General features: G+C 42.3%; 1 pseudogene; it reads right to left on the bottom strand.

The window, feature by feature from the left end:
• Nucleotides 1–8416: 8416 nt before the first annotated feature.
• Nucleotides 8417–8522, bottom strand: LOC116544133 (annotated as a pseudogene).
• Between the last annotated feature and the right edge of the window lie 5807 nt (nt 8523–14329).

A 14329-nucleotide genomic window follows, 5' to 3' on the forward strand; every position in this document is an offset into this window, starting at 1 on the left:
ACTGCAGGTGGAGAGAGTGGGTAGAATGTGTATGGGTCAAAAAGTGACAATAATGCCCCCCTTAACACAGGGGACACATTCTTAGAAATGTGCTGTTAGGTGATTTTGTCATTGTGAGAACTTCATAGAGTGTACTCACACAGACACAGATGGCACAGCCCACTACACACCCGGGCTGTGTGGCACAGCCTGTTGCTCCTGAGCTACCACCTGTACAGCAAGTTGCTGTACTGAATACTGTAAGCAGTGGTAACACAGTGGTATCTGTGTATCTAAACAAAACATATTTATTTATTGAGATGGGGTTTCACTCTGTTGCCCAGCCTGGAGTGCAGTGGCAGGACCACAGCTCACTGCACTAGAACTTCTGGGCTTAAGTGATCCTCCCACCTCAGCCTCCTGAGTAGCTGAGCCCACAGATGTGTGCCACCACACCCAGCTAATTGTTTCATTTTTTTGTAGAGAGGGGGGTTTCACTATGTTGCCCAGGCTGGTCTTGAACTTCTGGCCTCAAGCAATCCTCCCACCTTGGCCTCTCAAGGTGTCAGGATTACAGGCACAAGCCACCACAACTGGTCTTGAAACATGGAAAAGGTAGAATATAAATACAGTATTATAATCTTATGGGACCTCTGTCATACATGGTCTGTGGTTGACTTACATGCCATTATATGGTGCATGACTGTAGCTGAGTTAGCCTTATGCAGCGTTGCCCTGGTAAGAATGAAATACTTATGCATGTGTAAGCTACACAAGACATGTTTTGTAATTTCAGTGATTCTGCAGAGGCATTAGATGCTTTTATATTTGTATTTAAATCAAGCATTGAACAATGTAAAAACAGTACAGTTCATCTTACATTTTAATGATAATCTCATATTGTAAGTTTTCTTTACTTAGAATAACATTAAAAGGCACATACAAATGCCAGGACAAGGGGAGACAGAGTGAGCGAGAAAGGTGCTTTAACAGTAACAGCACGACTTCCCTGATTTTCAAACCCTGCCTTTTCATTTCACTCTGGGCCCCCCCAAAATTATGTAACCAGCCCGGGGATGAAGCAATAAGTGCCTTTGCCTGGATTTCAAGAACTGCCCAGGTCTATCACGGAGGCAGGCTGTGAGGTGGCATCTGTGAGTGCCCCAACTGTGTTCCTTCCATTTGAGAACAAGTCATGTGTAAAAAGAGGCCAGGCCAGAGAGCTTGATGCCTTCCTATAAGAGTGCCATGGGGTGTATGGTCTTCCGTGCCCCTCCTCTCCTTGTCCCTGCTTTGAGCTTGGTAGGGTCTGAAACCGAAGAGGAGGAAGTGGCATGGGAACAAAATGAGGGGCGGGGAAGGACCCTGTCTCTTTGTGTGATATTGAGCTGTTGTCTCTTGGCTTCAAGTCTCGCTTCTATGCGCAGCCCCGGCTGAGCTACACATCTCTCCATTGTCAGCCGACTCCTTGTTGACCTTGGAAATGGAAGGTTTTAGAAGAAGACAAGAAGGCACTTGCTCCTTCCCGTCATGCCCACCGTCTTGAAGATGGCACGTCAGCAATGGCCCTTCACGCCAACAGTGGTGGCTGGTTCCAGGCTCAACTTCATTCTGCTCTCCCAGGACAGCTTCATTGCCGCTCCCACAGGGGCTACCAGCAGCCTGGCCATGCTGCTCCTCCCAGATCTGGTCCCCTCTCTGTAGGGCCCTTCTCTGAACTTTCAGGCTCTGATAAACCCAAATTCACTCTTTCCTTTATTCCTTAACCCCAAGTTCCCACATTCAATTCTTTGTTGAAATACCTACTGTGGGTCCTGTTTCCCTGACTGGTCCCTGCCTGGTGACCCAACTGGTATCAGGAGTGGGGTCCTGGGAAATAGATCCTCAAAGATGGGGGAGCTCAAATCTATAGTGTGATGAGCCAGTCAAGTGTGGGACTTTCCCAATCCTTCTTATCTCCTGCTCCCCACTTTGACCCTAGTGGAATAAAACATTCAAGCTAGTAATAAAAGAGAGGAGGGATAGAAGCAAAATATGGGGAAGGGAAGGAATATCCCATGCCACCTTCCCTGCCTTCCTGTATATTGACTACCCCAAGCAGAAAAGGTAGAATACTTAACTCTGAATGAATTTGGCAAGTTTGAATATAACACAGCACTAGCCATTTTAATTACTAAAATAAGACTGAATTTTTTGCTTAGACTGAGTTTTCTGTTTTCTAAGAGAGACCAGAAAGGTCATGGGATCTATCAGTGCTTTCAATCAGTTCCTCCCCCACTGACTGTTAAGGAGACGGGGAGTAAAATAAAATTGCCTATTAATTATGTCACATAGGCCCTGCTTATTCAACATACTGGTTATACTTGATTTTATGTTCAAACATACCTAAATTAGATGATGACACAAACAATTTAAAGCGGCACTGAGATTTAGTACAACTGTTTTTCTTTAAAAAATTTCTGTAATTTAGGAAACTTGAATATAGACTTGGTATTAACTTTAGTTTTTAAAGATACATACTGGAAAATTTAGGGGTAAAATTTAATAATGTCAATAAATTATTTAGTAAAGAAGATATATTAGGCAGCACAGGCTGCCATAACAAAATACTACACACTGGGTGGCTTAAACAACAGAAATTTATTAAACAGTTCTGGAGGCTGGAAGTCTGAGATATGGGGGCTGGCATGTTTGGGCTCTGGTGAGGAGACTCTTCCTGGCTTGTGGACAGGTACCTTCTCCCTATGTTCTCACATGGTCTTTCCTCAGTGCGTGCATGTGGAGAGACGGACATCTCTCTCCTCCACCCACGCTTATAGCCTCATTGCCTCCTAAAAGCTCCATCTCCAAATAAAGTCACATTGGGGGTTAGAACTTCAACATAAGGATTTTGGTGGGAGACACAATTCAGTCAAAAGCAAGAGATATTTTAAAAAAATGTTAACAACTGTTAAGCCAAGGAAATAAAAAAGAGTATTTATTATTCTATTCTCTCTTTCCTGTATGAAAGAATGTTTTCATAATAAGTCAAAAGGGCCTTTGCTTCTGGGCAGGAAGTTGTGGCAGACCAGCTTTCCTTCTGAAAACCAGAAAAAGCTGAACACATTTTCAAAACTCCTATTTTCTTTTTTTTTTTTTAGAAAAAAAAAAAGAAGAAAGAGAGAAAGAGAGAAAAAGAAGAATTAAAAAAAAATGAAGGAGAGGAAGAAAGAGGAAGAGGAAGAAGGAGCGAGAACGGGGGTGTTGCTTTATTGCCCGGGCTAGAATGCAGTCTAAAAATGGGTATGCCTATAGTTGTGCTTAATAATAGAGACATGAAATAAAAATGAGGGAAGAAAATAACCAATAAGCAGCCAACCAATATTTCATTTAAACCTGTAAATAGGTGTGATGTGGTACTGATAAGAGTGTATATTCTGTGTATTTAAAGTGGAGAATTCTATAAATGTTAATTAAGTTTACTTGTTCCGGATCTGAGTTCAAATCCTGGATATCGTTGTTAATTTTCTGTCTCATTGATCTGTCTAATATTGATGTTGAATTCTCCCACTATCATTGTGTTGGAGTCTAAGTCTCTTTATAAGTCTTATATATCTGGGTATTCCAGTATTAGGTGCGTATATATTTAGGATCTTTAGCTCTTCTTGTTGCATTGATCCTTTTATCATTATGTAATATCCTTCTTTGCTTCTTATGATCTTTGTTGCTTTGAAATCTATTTTATCAGAGGCAAAAATTGCAACTCCTGCTTTTGATTTATTTATTTATGTTTGCTCTCCACTTGGTTGGTAAATCTTTCTCCATCCCTTTGTTTTGAGTCTTTGTGTATCCTTGCATGTGAGATGGGTCTGGATGCAGCATACCGATGGGTTTTGGCTTTTTTTTTTTTTGCCTGTCTGTGTCTTTGGATTGGGGGATTTCGTCTATTTAAATTTAGAATTAATAATAATATATGGGTTTAATACTGCCATTTAATGTTAGCTGGCTATTTTGCCCGTTAGTTGATGTAAATTATTGATTATGTTGATGCTCTTTACTTTTTGGTATTTTTTAGAAAGGCTGATACTGGTTGTTCCTTTCTATGTGTAGTGGTTCTTTCAGAAGCTCTTGTAAAGCAGGCCTGGTGGTGATGAAAGCTCTGAGTGCTTGCTTGTTCACAAAAGATTTTATTTTTCCTTTGCTTATGAAGCTTAGTTTGGCTGGATGTAAAATTCTGGGTTGAAAGCTCTTTTCTTTAAGGATGTTGAATATTGGCCCCCACTCTCTTCTGGCTTGTAGGGTTTCTGCTGAGAGATCTGCTGTGAGTCTGATAGGCTTCCCTTTATGGGTAACCTGACCTTTCTCTCTGGCTGCCCTCAGTATTTTCTCCTTCATTTCAACCCTGGCGAATCTGGCGATTATGTGCTTTGAGGTTGGTCTTCTTGAGGAATATCTTTGTGGTGTTCTCTGTATTACCTGGAGTTGAATATTGTCCTGCCTTGCTAGGTTGGGAAAGTTTTCCTGAATAATATCCTGAAACGTATTTTCCAGCTTGGATTGATTCCTTTCGTCACATTCAGGTACACCTATCAAATGTAGATTAGGTCTTTTCACATAGTCCCATATTTCTTGGAGACTTTGCTCGTTCCTTTTTATCCTTTTTTCTCTAATCTTGTCTTCTTGTTTTATTTCATTAAGTTGGTCTTCGACCTCTGATATCTTTTCTTCTGCTTGATCAATTTGGCTGTTAAAACTTGTGCATACTTTGCGAAGCTCTCATGTTGTGTTTTTCAGCTCCATTAATTCACTTATCTTCCTCTCTAAATTGTGTATTCTTGGTAACATTTCATCAAACTTTTTTTCAAAGTTCTTAGTTTCTTTGCATTGGGTTAGAATAAGTTCTTTTAATTCACTGAAGTTTCTTATCATCCACCTTTTGAAGCCTGCTTCTGTTAATGGAACACACTCATTCTCCATCAGGCCTTATTCCATTGCTGATGAGGAACTGTGATCCCCTGTAGAGGGAGAGGCATTCTGATTTTGGGTATTCTCAGCCTTTTTAGGCTGGTTTCTTCCCTTCGTTATAGATGTATCCATATGTGGTCTTTATAATTACCACCTTTATAATTGGGTTTCTGAGTGGACGTCCAACTTGTTGATTCCCAGTGCTAAAATCTGAGCAACCCACTGCGCCAGCATTAAGATTGATCGTGCTTTTCTGACTCTGCACCAAGAACTGCCACACCAAGGCAGCGGCAAAACTGCCTCACTGGCCACAAGAGTCACGTTGGCAACCCGTGGGGCTCCTCTGCTGGGAATCTCCTGGTGCGTGAGCAACAAAAATTCGTCTGAAAGTGTGGCGTCCTCTTGTTCTCTGTGCTTTTACTGGGAGCTACAGTCCTGAGCCACTAGTGATCAGCCATCTTGGATCTCTCTCAAAAATCCTATTTTCAAAGGCACCAGAGAGTCATGGAAGCACAAAGACCAGATGGACTAAAATTCCTGAGGGGGAAAACCCTTCCAAGGTGAACTTGGTTCTAGGCATGGACTGGGGAAAGGGAGTTTAGAGAAGACAAAGGGCTACTTTTGGGAGGAAGAGAACCAGCAAAGTTTTTAGCAGGTGCAGAAGATTGGAGAGTTGAGGCTAATTTCTCCCTAAAGCATTTGCTGAATTCTGAGGCTCTGGGGTGGGTGGGACCTGGAGTGGGGATGTTTAGCATACAGTAAAAAATTACTATACAGTATGTACTAAATTACTATACACTATACAAGGCCACATAACAATAGATGTCAACCCACCAATGACTCAGATACTGAAATGAGCAGATAAGGACTTTAAAATAAAAGTACTTTGAAAAAACAAAATAACTATGGTTGAAGAAAATAGAGGATTCAGATGACCAAACTGGTAAAAGGACAAAAAATTTTACAGAGAATTCGAATCTCTGAAAAAGAATGGGTATAAGGCTTGAACAGGATCTTCACAAAGGAAGATATTCACATGTCAATAAACATGAAAATGTGCTTAACTTGAATAGTGTTCATGGACTGCAAATTATAACCCTACCAAGGCCATTACACACCCACCAGAATGGGTAAAACAGAAGATGGGTTTCCTTACCTTAAAGTGGGAAAAGTTAGAGAGCATATGTAGCAACCTGAATTCTTATCTACCACTGGTGAGAATGTAAATGAAAAAATGACTTGGGAAATCACTGGGCAGTATCTACTGTGGTAGGCAGAATAATGGCTCCTCAAAGATGTCCACTTCCGAATCCCTGCAACCTGCGATTATGTTATGTTACATGGCAACGAGAACTACAAAGATGTGAAGTTAAAGACTTAAAATCAGGAGATTATCCTGAATTATCTGGGTGTGCCCCATCTAATCACATGAGCCTTTAAAAACAGAGAAAATTATCTGGCTGGAGCAGAATATATGCAGTAGAAGGGAAGAGAGATTGCAAGCATGAGAGAGACTTGACATGTATCTGCTGGCTCTGAGATGTAGGGACACTTGTAAGGACTGGAGAGAGGCCTCTAGAACTAACAGTGGCTCCCAGCTAACAGCCAGCAAGGAGATGGGGACCTTGGTCCTACAACAGCAAGGAACTGAATTTGGCCAATAACCCAAAGGAGCTCCGAAGGAAAGGAACTGTGGGAACTCAGGTTCTCTTCCTGCCTCTCTTTCCCTGACTTTTAAGATGGAGCTAATAACACTAACCTCATAAAATTGTCAGTATTACATCAAACATGTTCAAATATATGATGTGTGTAGCTATTCTTGAGCCAATTTTGGTACTTTGTATTTTTATGAATATCTGCTTCATGTAGATGATCACATCTGTTGGAACCCTGTATGCCTAGATTTATTTCTTTTCTGTTTTGCATGTTACTTGCACAGACTTCTTTTCTTTATCAGTGCTGCTAGAGATTTGTCTAAGTTATTACTCTTTGGGGTTTTGCTAATTTTTTCTCCCAGTTTGTCTTCTGGTTTCTTGATCCCGGCTCTTTTCTTCATTATTCCTCCTTTTTTGCTTCTTTGGGCTTGCTATGTTGCTCTATTCTCTGTCTCCTGAGTTGAATTTTGAACTCATTTTTTTTGTTTCATTTTTCCTTTATTTTCTATTTATTTTTTTAAGACAGAGTCTCACTCTGTCACCCAGGCTACAGTGCAATAGTGCAGTCTCAGCTCACTGCAACCTCTGCCTCCCAGGTTCAAGCGATTCTCCTGCCTCAGCCTCCCAAGCAAGTGGGATTACAGGGTCTCACCACCACACCAGGCTAATTTTTGCATTTTTAGTAGAGACAGGGTTTCGCCATGTTGGCCAGGCTGGTCTCAAACTCCTGACCTCGTGATTCACCTGCCTCGGCCTCCCAACGTGCTGGGATTACAGACGTGAGCCACCTTGCCCAGCCTAATTTTTTTTTGTTTTTTACAGAACAATAAACACCTTAATTACATGGGTGGAGACAGGGATGAGGATTTATTTGCCTTTCTGGGCCTTGAGTATGAGGCAGTTCTTCACCAGGGTCTTGGTACAGACCAGCTCATTATTGGATGCATTGTAGACAACATCAATGATGCCTGTTTTGCAATTACAACACTCTGAGCCCCAAGAGAAATTCACCACACCCAGCCTTAGGGCACAGTATTTTTTGTTACCTCCCTGCACACAGACTGTGTGGATATGGTGGGGGCTCATACCTCTACTTCTTGTGGCAAGGCTTTCTCTTGCCGCTAGTCTTGTGGTGCTTGTGCCAGCTGTCCCAAGATGCCATTCGCTCAGTGCTGGCTGGAAAGACAAATCTGTCTTATTTTTGATAAATGTATTCAAGCCTTAGCAGGTCTTACCAAAGTAGCCACATCGTTTGTTGAAGCCACACACTTTTAGGAATTTCAGATTTTTCCTTATGATTTCCTCTCTCACCGAGATTGCTTAGTGTATTGTCAGTCTCCAGATGTGTAAGATATTTTAAAATTTATTTTGAATTTTATCACATTATCCTATTATATTGATTTTGGGATTTATTGAGACTTCCTCTGTGGACTGATACAGGTGGTATTCCCCGTAAGTTCCCTGTGTTGAAAATAATTTGCCTGTTGGGTCTAGTACTCTCTCTGAGCCCAGGTGGAGAGCTGTGGCGTTCCAGTCTTCTAGATCATTGCTCCTTTTTCACTGGCCTGATCTGTCCATTTCTGAGAGGGGTGCATTCAAATTTCAAACCACACTTTTTGGTATTTTGTTTCTCCCCATGGTACTATCATCACACACACACACACACACACACACACACACACACACACACACACACACACACACTAGTTATGTATTATACATAAACTACATGGGTGCATGTTTTGTAATTTTATATATTGTTAGGTTTTCTATTTGCTCACAGCCCTTAACTCTTTTTGATTGTGTGTTTTGGTCATGTACATTTATTTTAACTACTGATATGTTAGGGCTTACTTATGCTTTTACTTCATTTTTCCTATTTACTATATTTTCTGATAAGAACAGATACTATACTTGATCTTAGCCAAAAGGCCAAGAAGCAAGGATGATATTTTTTTCCTCCCCTTTTCCTGAATTTCCTTCTGGCTCAAGTAATGAATTTTAATTTTCTCTATCAGTTTTAACAATTTAAAATGTTAGGTGTCCATCCCACAAACCCAGGTATGGCCCTAATCTCCTCTCACATTCCTCTGGTCTCTCTCCCTGTTTCATTCATCTCCACCTCCATCAGCAGAGTTGGTATCACTCTTGGAGCTTTATGATTATGAAGTCTTGTGGCCTAGAAAAGTGTTCAAAGTTTAATGAGTTACTCCTTAGGCTTCTCAGATATCACACTGACTCATTAGTAGTTTCTCTGAAGTCAACACAAACACATTCAGCTGCATGCAGGTAGCTCATTACAAACATACGTGGCTATGTATGCTTGTGTCTGCCTATAAAATACATGAGTATACATCATGTATACATGAAGTTAAGAGACTTTTAAAAGCCTGGTTGCTTGTAAAACATCAATGGGGAAATTAATGACTACATATCAGTATAAAGGCATGTATGTACTTATGCATGCATGTAGACAGGATATAGCAGGTGGTGAAATAACATTTGGGGAATCTGGGTGAGGAAGAATTCTTTGTACTATTTTTGCAACTTTTCTGTCATAAGTTATTTCAAAATTAAAATTTAAAATGTAATGAGGTCAGCCAACAGGACATGGGACTCAGTTTTGAAGAGCTTCCCTGACTACAGTTTTGGCAAGTCAAGTCTCAAAAAGAGGTATGAAAACGTCAGAGAGATAAGGTGTGATGCCACCTGAGGCAGCTATGAAACCAATACCACACTTTTAACCCTGACCACTAAAGGGACAAGGTACGGGGCTGCCTTTTGGCTGAGGCTACCTCAAGGCCACCAAATAGCCCTGGCTGACACATGGGCGTGCTCGCTGACAGCAAAGTGCCAGTACATGATGGCAACAGGACAAATTAAGGAAATCACTCTTCCCTAAACACTCAAGAATTCTTGCTCATGGCCAGGATTGTCAACTGAGGCCAATAGCATGAAAATGGTGGATGTAGCACCCCCAAAGGAAGCCCACATGGACAACTTCCTCTTCACAGGGAAGAAAATGTGACTGTGTGATGGAGGCCTGGACTGTCATCATCCTAACCAGTGGTCAATTTTAGTATCATTGGCCAGGTGTGGTGGCTCACACCTATAATCCCAGCACTTTGGGAGGCTGACGATGGAGGACTGCTTGAGCCCAGGAGTTTGAGACCGGCATGGGCAACATGACAAAACCCTGCTTCTAAAAAGCATTTAAAAAATAAAAATAAAAATTTTGCATCACTGACAGTGGGTTAAAAAGATATGAAATGTCCTTTGGTGTGAATAGGAAGGATACAATATCACTTAAAGGCATTACAACCAAAAGATGCACATGAACCTAGCAAAGCTTTAGCTGTACCTTCCAGATTCCAGGAAATCCTGGGGACAGGAGCAGGTCAGGGCAAACTCTTAGAAGCGGCCACACAAAGCTGGAGGGTGCATATCCTGCAGGACACCCTACCTAGTGCTGTAAGTTGGTTCCAGATCAACCGGAAAGCAGGTACTATGAATGCATGGGTGTTGACTAGGTCCTGAAAAAAAAAGGCAAGGGATGCTCAAGGTGATTAATGTCTGAAGTTACACCCACCATGAGCCAGGTTTTGGCCTGATGGAGAAATTTTTGTAGCCATCAGGCAACAAGAGAGCTGCCTGGCATTGGCTGTATGGTCTTTTGTGGAATCAGTCACACAGCCTTCAAAACACATCACTTCTTTATTCAAGATGAAACAAAACAAAGCCAGTAAGTGTCCTGCTCTTCCTCATTGTGACCTATGGACACAGAGACAAAACTAATCAAGTTTTCTAAGTGGCCACAGGATAGCAAAAGTGTGGCTATCAAGGGGGTGGCTGGCGCTCACCACGTGCTCCTCCCAAGTAAAAATAAAAGAATGTACTCTGAGGTCCAGGGCATGGTGCCAAACTCATTTCTTTTTCTTGAAACGTGACTAGTAAGTGGAGCACAGAATGATGCTGAACTGTGTTCATGCTTTCTGTGATCCATCCATCAAGCTCCTTCTTGGTGACCTTGCAGAAAGACATCACTTCCTGTGGGCTACGTGGCAAGGCTGCTGAGCTGAACTGCCCTGCTGACAGGGGAGACAACAGCCACATGGACCTGTCCTGATGACTGCCTGAAGGCGCTGTTATCAAGGTTGCTCATCACCATGCAGATGAAGGTTCAGGAGACAGGTTCATGCCATCGGACCACAGATGTCAAGCTGGCAATGTTCACGATGATGACAGAGCTGGGATTGACTGTAACACCACAAAATTCAGGAACTGAGATGGACCTAGACACAGAGTATGACATGGCTCTCAAGGATAAGGCCACCTGAGAGTGTGTTAATTAATGGGGGCCCTTGGAGGGTGCCCTGCTCAGGCTGTATCTGGAATACTGTATCTACTTCTGGGCCCATATTTTAAGGGTGCAGCTGACAAGTGGGCCCTCAAGGTGGGAGGCTCTTGGAGATTTTTATTTTTAGAGAAGGGGTCTTGCTCTGTTGCCTAGGCTATAGTGGTGTGATCAGTGCTCACTGCAGCCTCAAATTCCTGGGCTCAACCAATCCTCCTGCCTCAGCCTCCCCAGCAGTGGGTTTTTTTTTTTCATATGAGAGAGGGTTGGATGAACTTTGAGTTTAACATAGAGAAGGGAAGACTTGAAGCTTACCTTTCCAACTAACATATTAAAGCCTGCTTTTATAAGCAGGTCAGACTTGCTCTATTTTACTCAGAGGAAAGGTCTAGGACCCATGGGCAGAAGTTACGGGAGACAGGTGTCAGTTAAATTGAAGAAAGAATGTTTTAACAGTTAAAACTACAAATGACTCAGTGGGAAAGGAATTCCCTTCATATGAACAGGGGCTGGGTGACCAGCTATGAGGAACTCTTCAGGTTGATTCTTACCTGAATGGGAGTGTGACCTAGAGAGCCCCTCTGTGCATTGCACTCTAGATGTGCAAATGAAGCTAACTTCAAAGCATGCTTTAAAAGTGTGTGAAATTAATTTCAAAGCACATTTATAAAAGTTATAAGAAAATCACAGGGAGTTTCAGGGGAGAGGAGAGAATAGATTTTTGGAGAATTAATTTAAAATAGGGTTTTAAGTGAAAGAGTTTATTTCAAAGCTCAGCACAGAAGTACTGCTTTGCAAGTAGGAGATTTGTTTAATGATAACTGTGTCTTTGTACATTTCCATTTAGCTCCTGAGTTCCACATGGAGGAAGTGATGGAAATGACCCAGTTCACAGGAACAAAGTCCTTGTCTTTTCTTTCTGCCATCAAGTAAGAAGGCCAACCAGTGCTGGGGCTGAGTGATGATACCCTGTTTACACTCAAGATTTGTGTACAAATAAGTCAGGGCCAACAAGGGCAGAAAAGGCAGCAGAACCCTCCGGCTCTGCTCCCCCTGAGAACATGAAGCATCCAGGAGCTATGTCTAGAAAGGGGCTCTCTGGCCGGGCACAGTGGCTCATGCCTGTAATCCCAGCACTTTGGGAGAGCCAAGACAGCTGGATTGCTGGAACTCAGGAGTTCGAGACCATCCTGGCCAACACGGTAAAATCATGTCTCCACTAAAAATACAAAACTTAGCTGGGCGTGGTGGTGCATGCCTGTAATCCCAGTTACTCAGGAGGCTGAGGCACGAGAATAGGTTGAACCTGGGAAGTGGAGGTTGCAGTGAGCTGAGACTGCGCCACTGCACTCCAGCCTGGGCGACAGAGTGCAATTCCATCTCACAGAGAGGAGAGGAGAGGAGTGGGAGTGGGAAGGGGAGGGGGAGGGGAATGGGAAGCGGGAGGGGGAAAAGAAAGGGGCTCTTTACATGGTATCTGCTGGGGTCCAGGGCTCCTCTGAAACCTTGGCAAAAATTTTGTGCTTATGGTGTTTTTCTCAGGAGAAAGTCACAGATGTCAGCGGATTCTCAAAAGTGTTTATGACTGAGAAAGACAGAAGAGTGAGATTTATAAGGACCTGCTATGAACGGGGTTGGGGCAGATCCACTGCTCCTTCTTGGTGCTGTGAGATGCCCAGGCACCCCTCCTTTCTGGGGCTCAGGCCTCCTCACTGTTGTAGGGTGAGGGGTTAGACAAAATGATTCTGGATTTCCCTTCCAACTCTAAAACAACATGAAAGAGAATGGAAGAAGCAAACACTCTTGTTCACAGTGACCCCTGCGAACCCACAGCCTTGGTTATTCTAACTTTGGAGGAGCATTCAGTCTCCAGGCCTTGAAAACTCAGCCTATGAGCAGCTCCCAAGGGCTGAGACACGCATCCCTCCTACATCACGGTCACATTCAGCTGCAAGGAGATGTGACTGACCACTCTGTCACTGTTATTACTGATTTTGTTACCAACTTTCCTTAATAAAACAATATTGAAGTACTGCCTTATTGTCAAAGATAATCACCTTATGCCTAAATTCAGATAAGTAACCACAGAATTTTCAAGATAATGCCAAGTAGCTAATTATAAAGTTATTTTGAAATATGGGCACTCTTGCTGAAAACCCCCACCCCACCTATGTGTATTACTTTAGTCAACAAATAAAAAGCATTTCAGTCCTGCCTACAGTGAAAGAGGAAAGAGGGGACGGATAGAGAAATGGAATCCAGACCCAGATCCCAGTATCTCAAGAAACATCTTCCTTCTCTAGAGACCTTGAAAAACACAACTGATACTCATCTCTCTGGAATGATTCTAGTCCTTTCAGGGAGAGAAAAGAAAGTGAGCCACCGAGGGTCCTTCTACTCCTGTGGTCTTAAGTACTGAACAGCCTAAAGTGCTTCAAAAACAGATGTCAGATGAACTTGGCTCACCCCATGCACAAAGCCACAAGCACCATGAATAACGTTAAGTAACATAACATAACCAGTCAAGGCTGACTGGTGAATTCTGGCCACACCTCATGAGCCAACAATTACACCAACACTCTGAATTGTACTTGCATATTGGTGAAGTCAAAACTTACTGCCATTACTTTTGAAAACACAGAGTTAGGAATCTGCAGAACATTTTCAATAAGAAAACAAACACGTTTCTGCCTTTCAGTGTGAAATCTCTTGCTAATGTTGATTAAAAGCATGACACTTTAACATCTACCCATGTTCATGTTAAGTCTGTCATCAGAGATGGTGATGTAGAAATATATAATTGTCATTTAAAAAACACACAAAAATTGAACATGCTATACATTATCTTTTAAAATGTAGTCTGTATTATTTTCACCAACCAAAACACACATAATATATTTTATTATAAAACATTAGGCAATGTTACTTTTGAGATATGCAACCTGAAAGGTCACACTTGTATTTATTACCAGTAGGAAATACCGGAGAAGTTACATTAGAAATCAACCAGACAGACTTGTACGTCGTTATTGTGACTTACACAGCATTAAATGCAGGTTGAAGCAGCACCCACTCAGTGTTTCAGACACGGACTCAGTGTGGGCAAGGGGCCCTGCAAGAGGGCTTTCTCCTCTCAGTACTGGGGCTCTGTGTTTCACATCCCAAAGACAAGAGCAGAGCCCCATTTCCATCTCCAGGCCCATGGCGGATACAGTGTGCATAGCCAGTGTTTCTAGACTGCTGTCCGGCTCAGATGTAACTCTGTCTGCTCTCTGGACTTTGCACTTGAAATTAAGACCCGGACATAGGGGAGACAGTCACTTCCTTTTTGACTGAAAACTAAGCCAACAAATGAAACAAACCTAGTCTAAATTCCAGGATAATAATAAATTACCTG

This window comes from Sapajus apella, unplaced genomic scaffold (genome assembly GCF_009761245.1).
Source record: "Sapajus apella isolate SASKATOON/1434 unplaced genomic scaffold, GSC_monkey_1.0 scaffold206, whole genome shotgun sequence".
Taxonomy (NCBI): domain Eukaryota; kingdom Metazoa; phylum Chordata; class Mammalia; order Primates; family Cebidae; genus Sapajus; species Sapajus apella.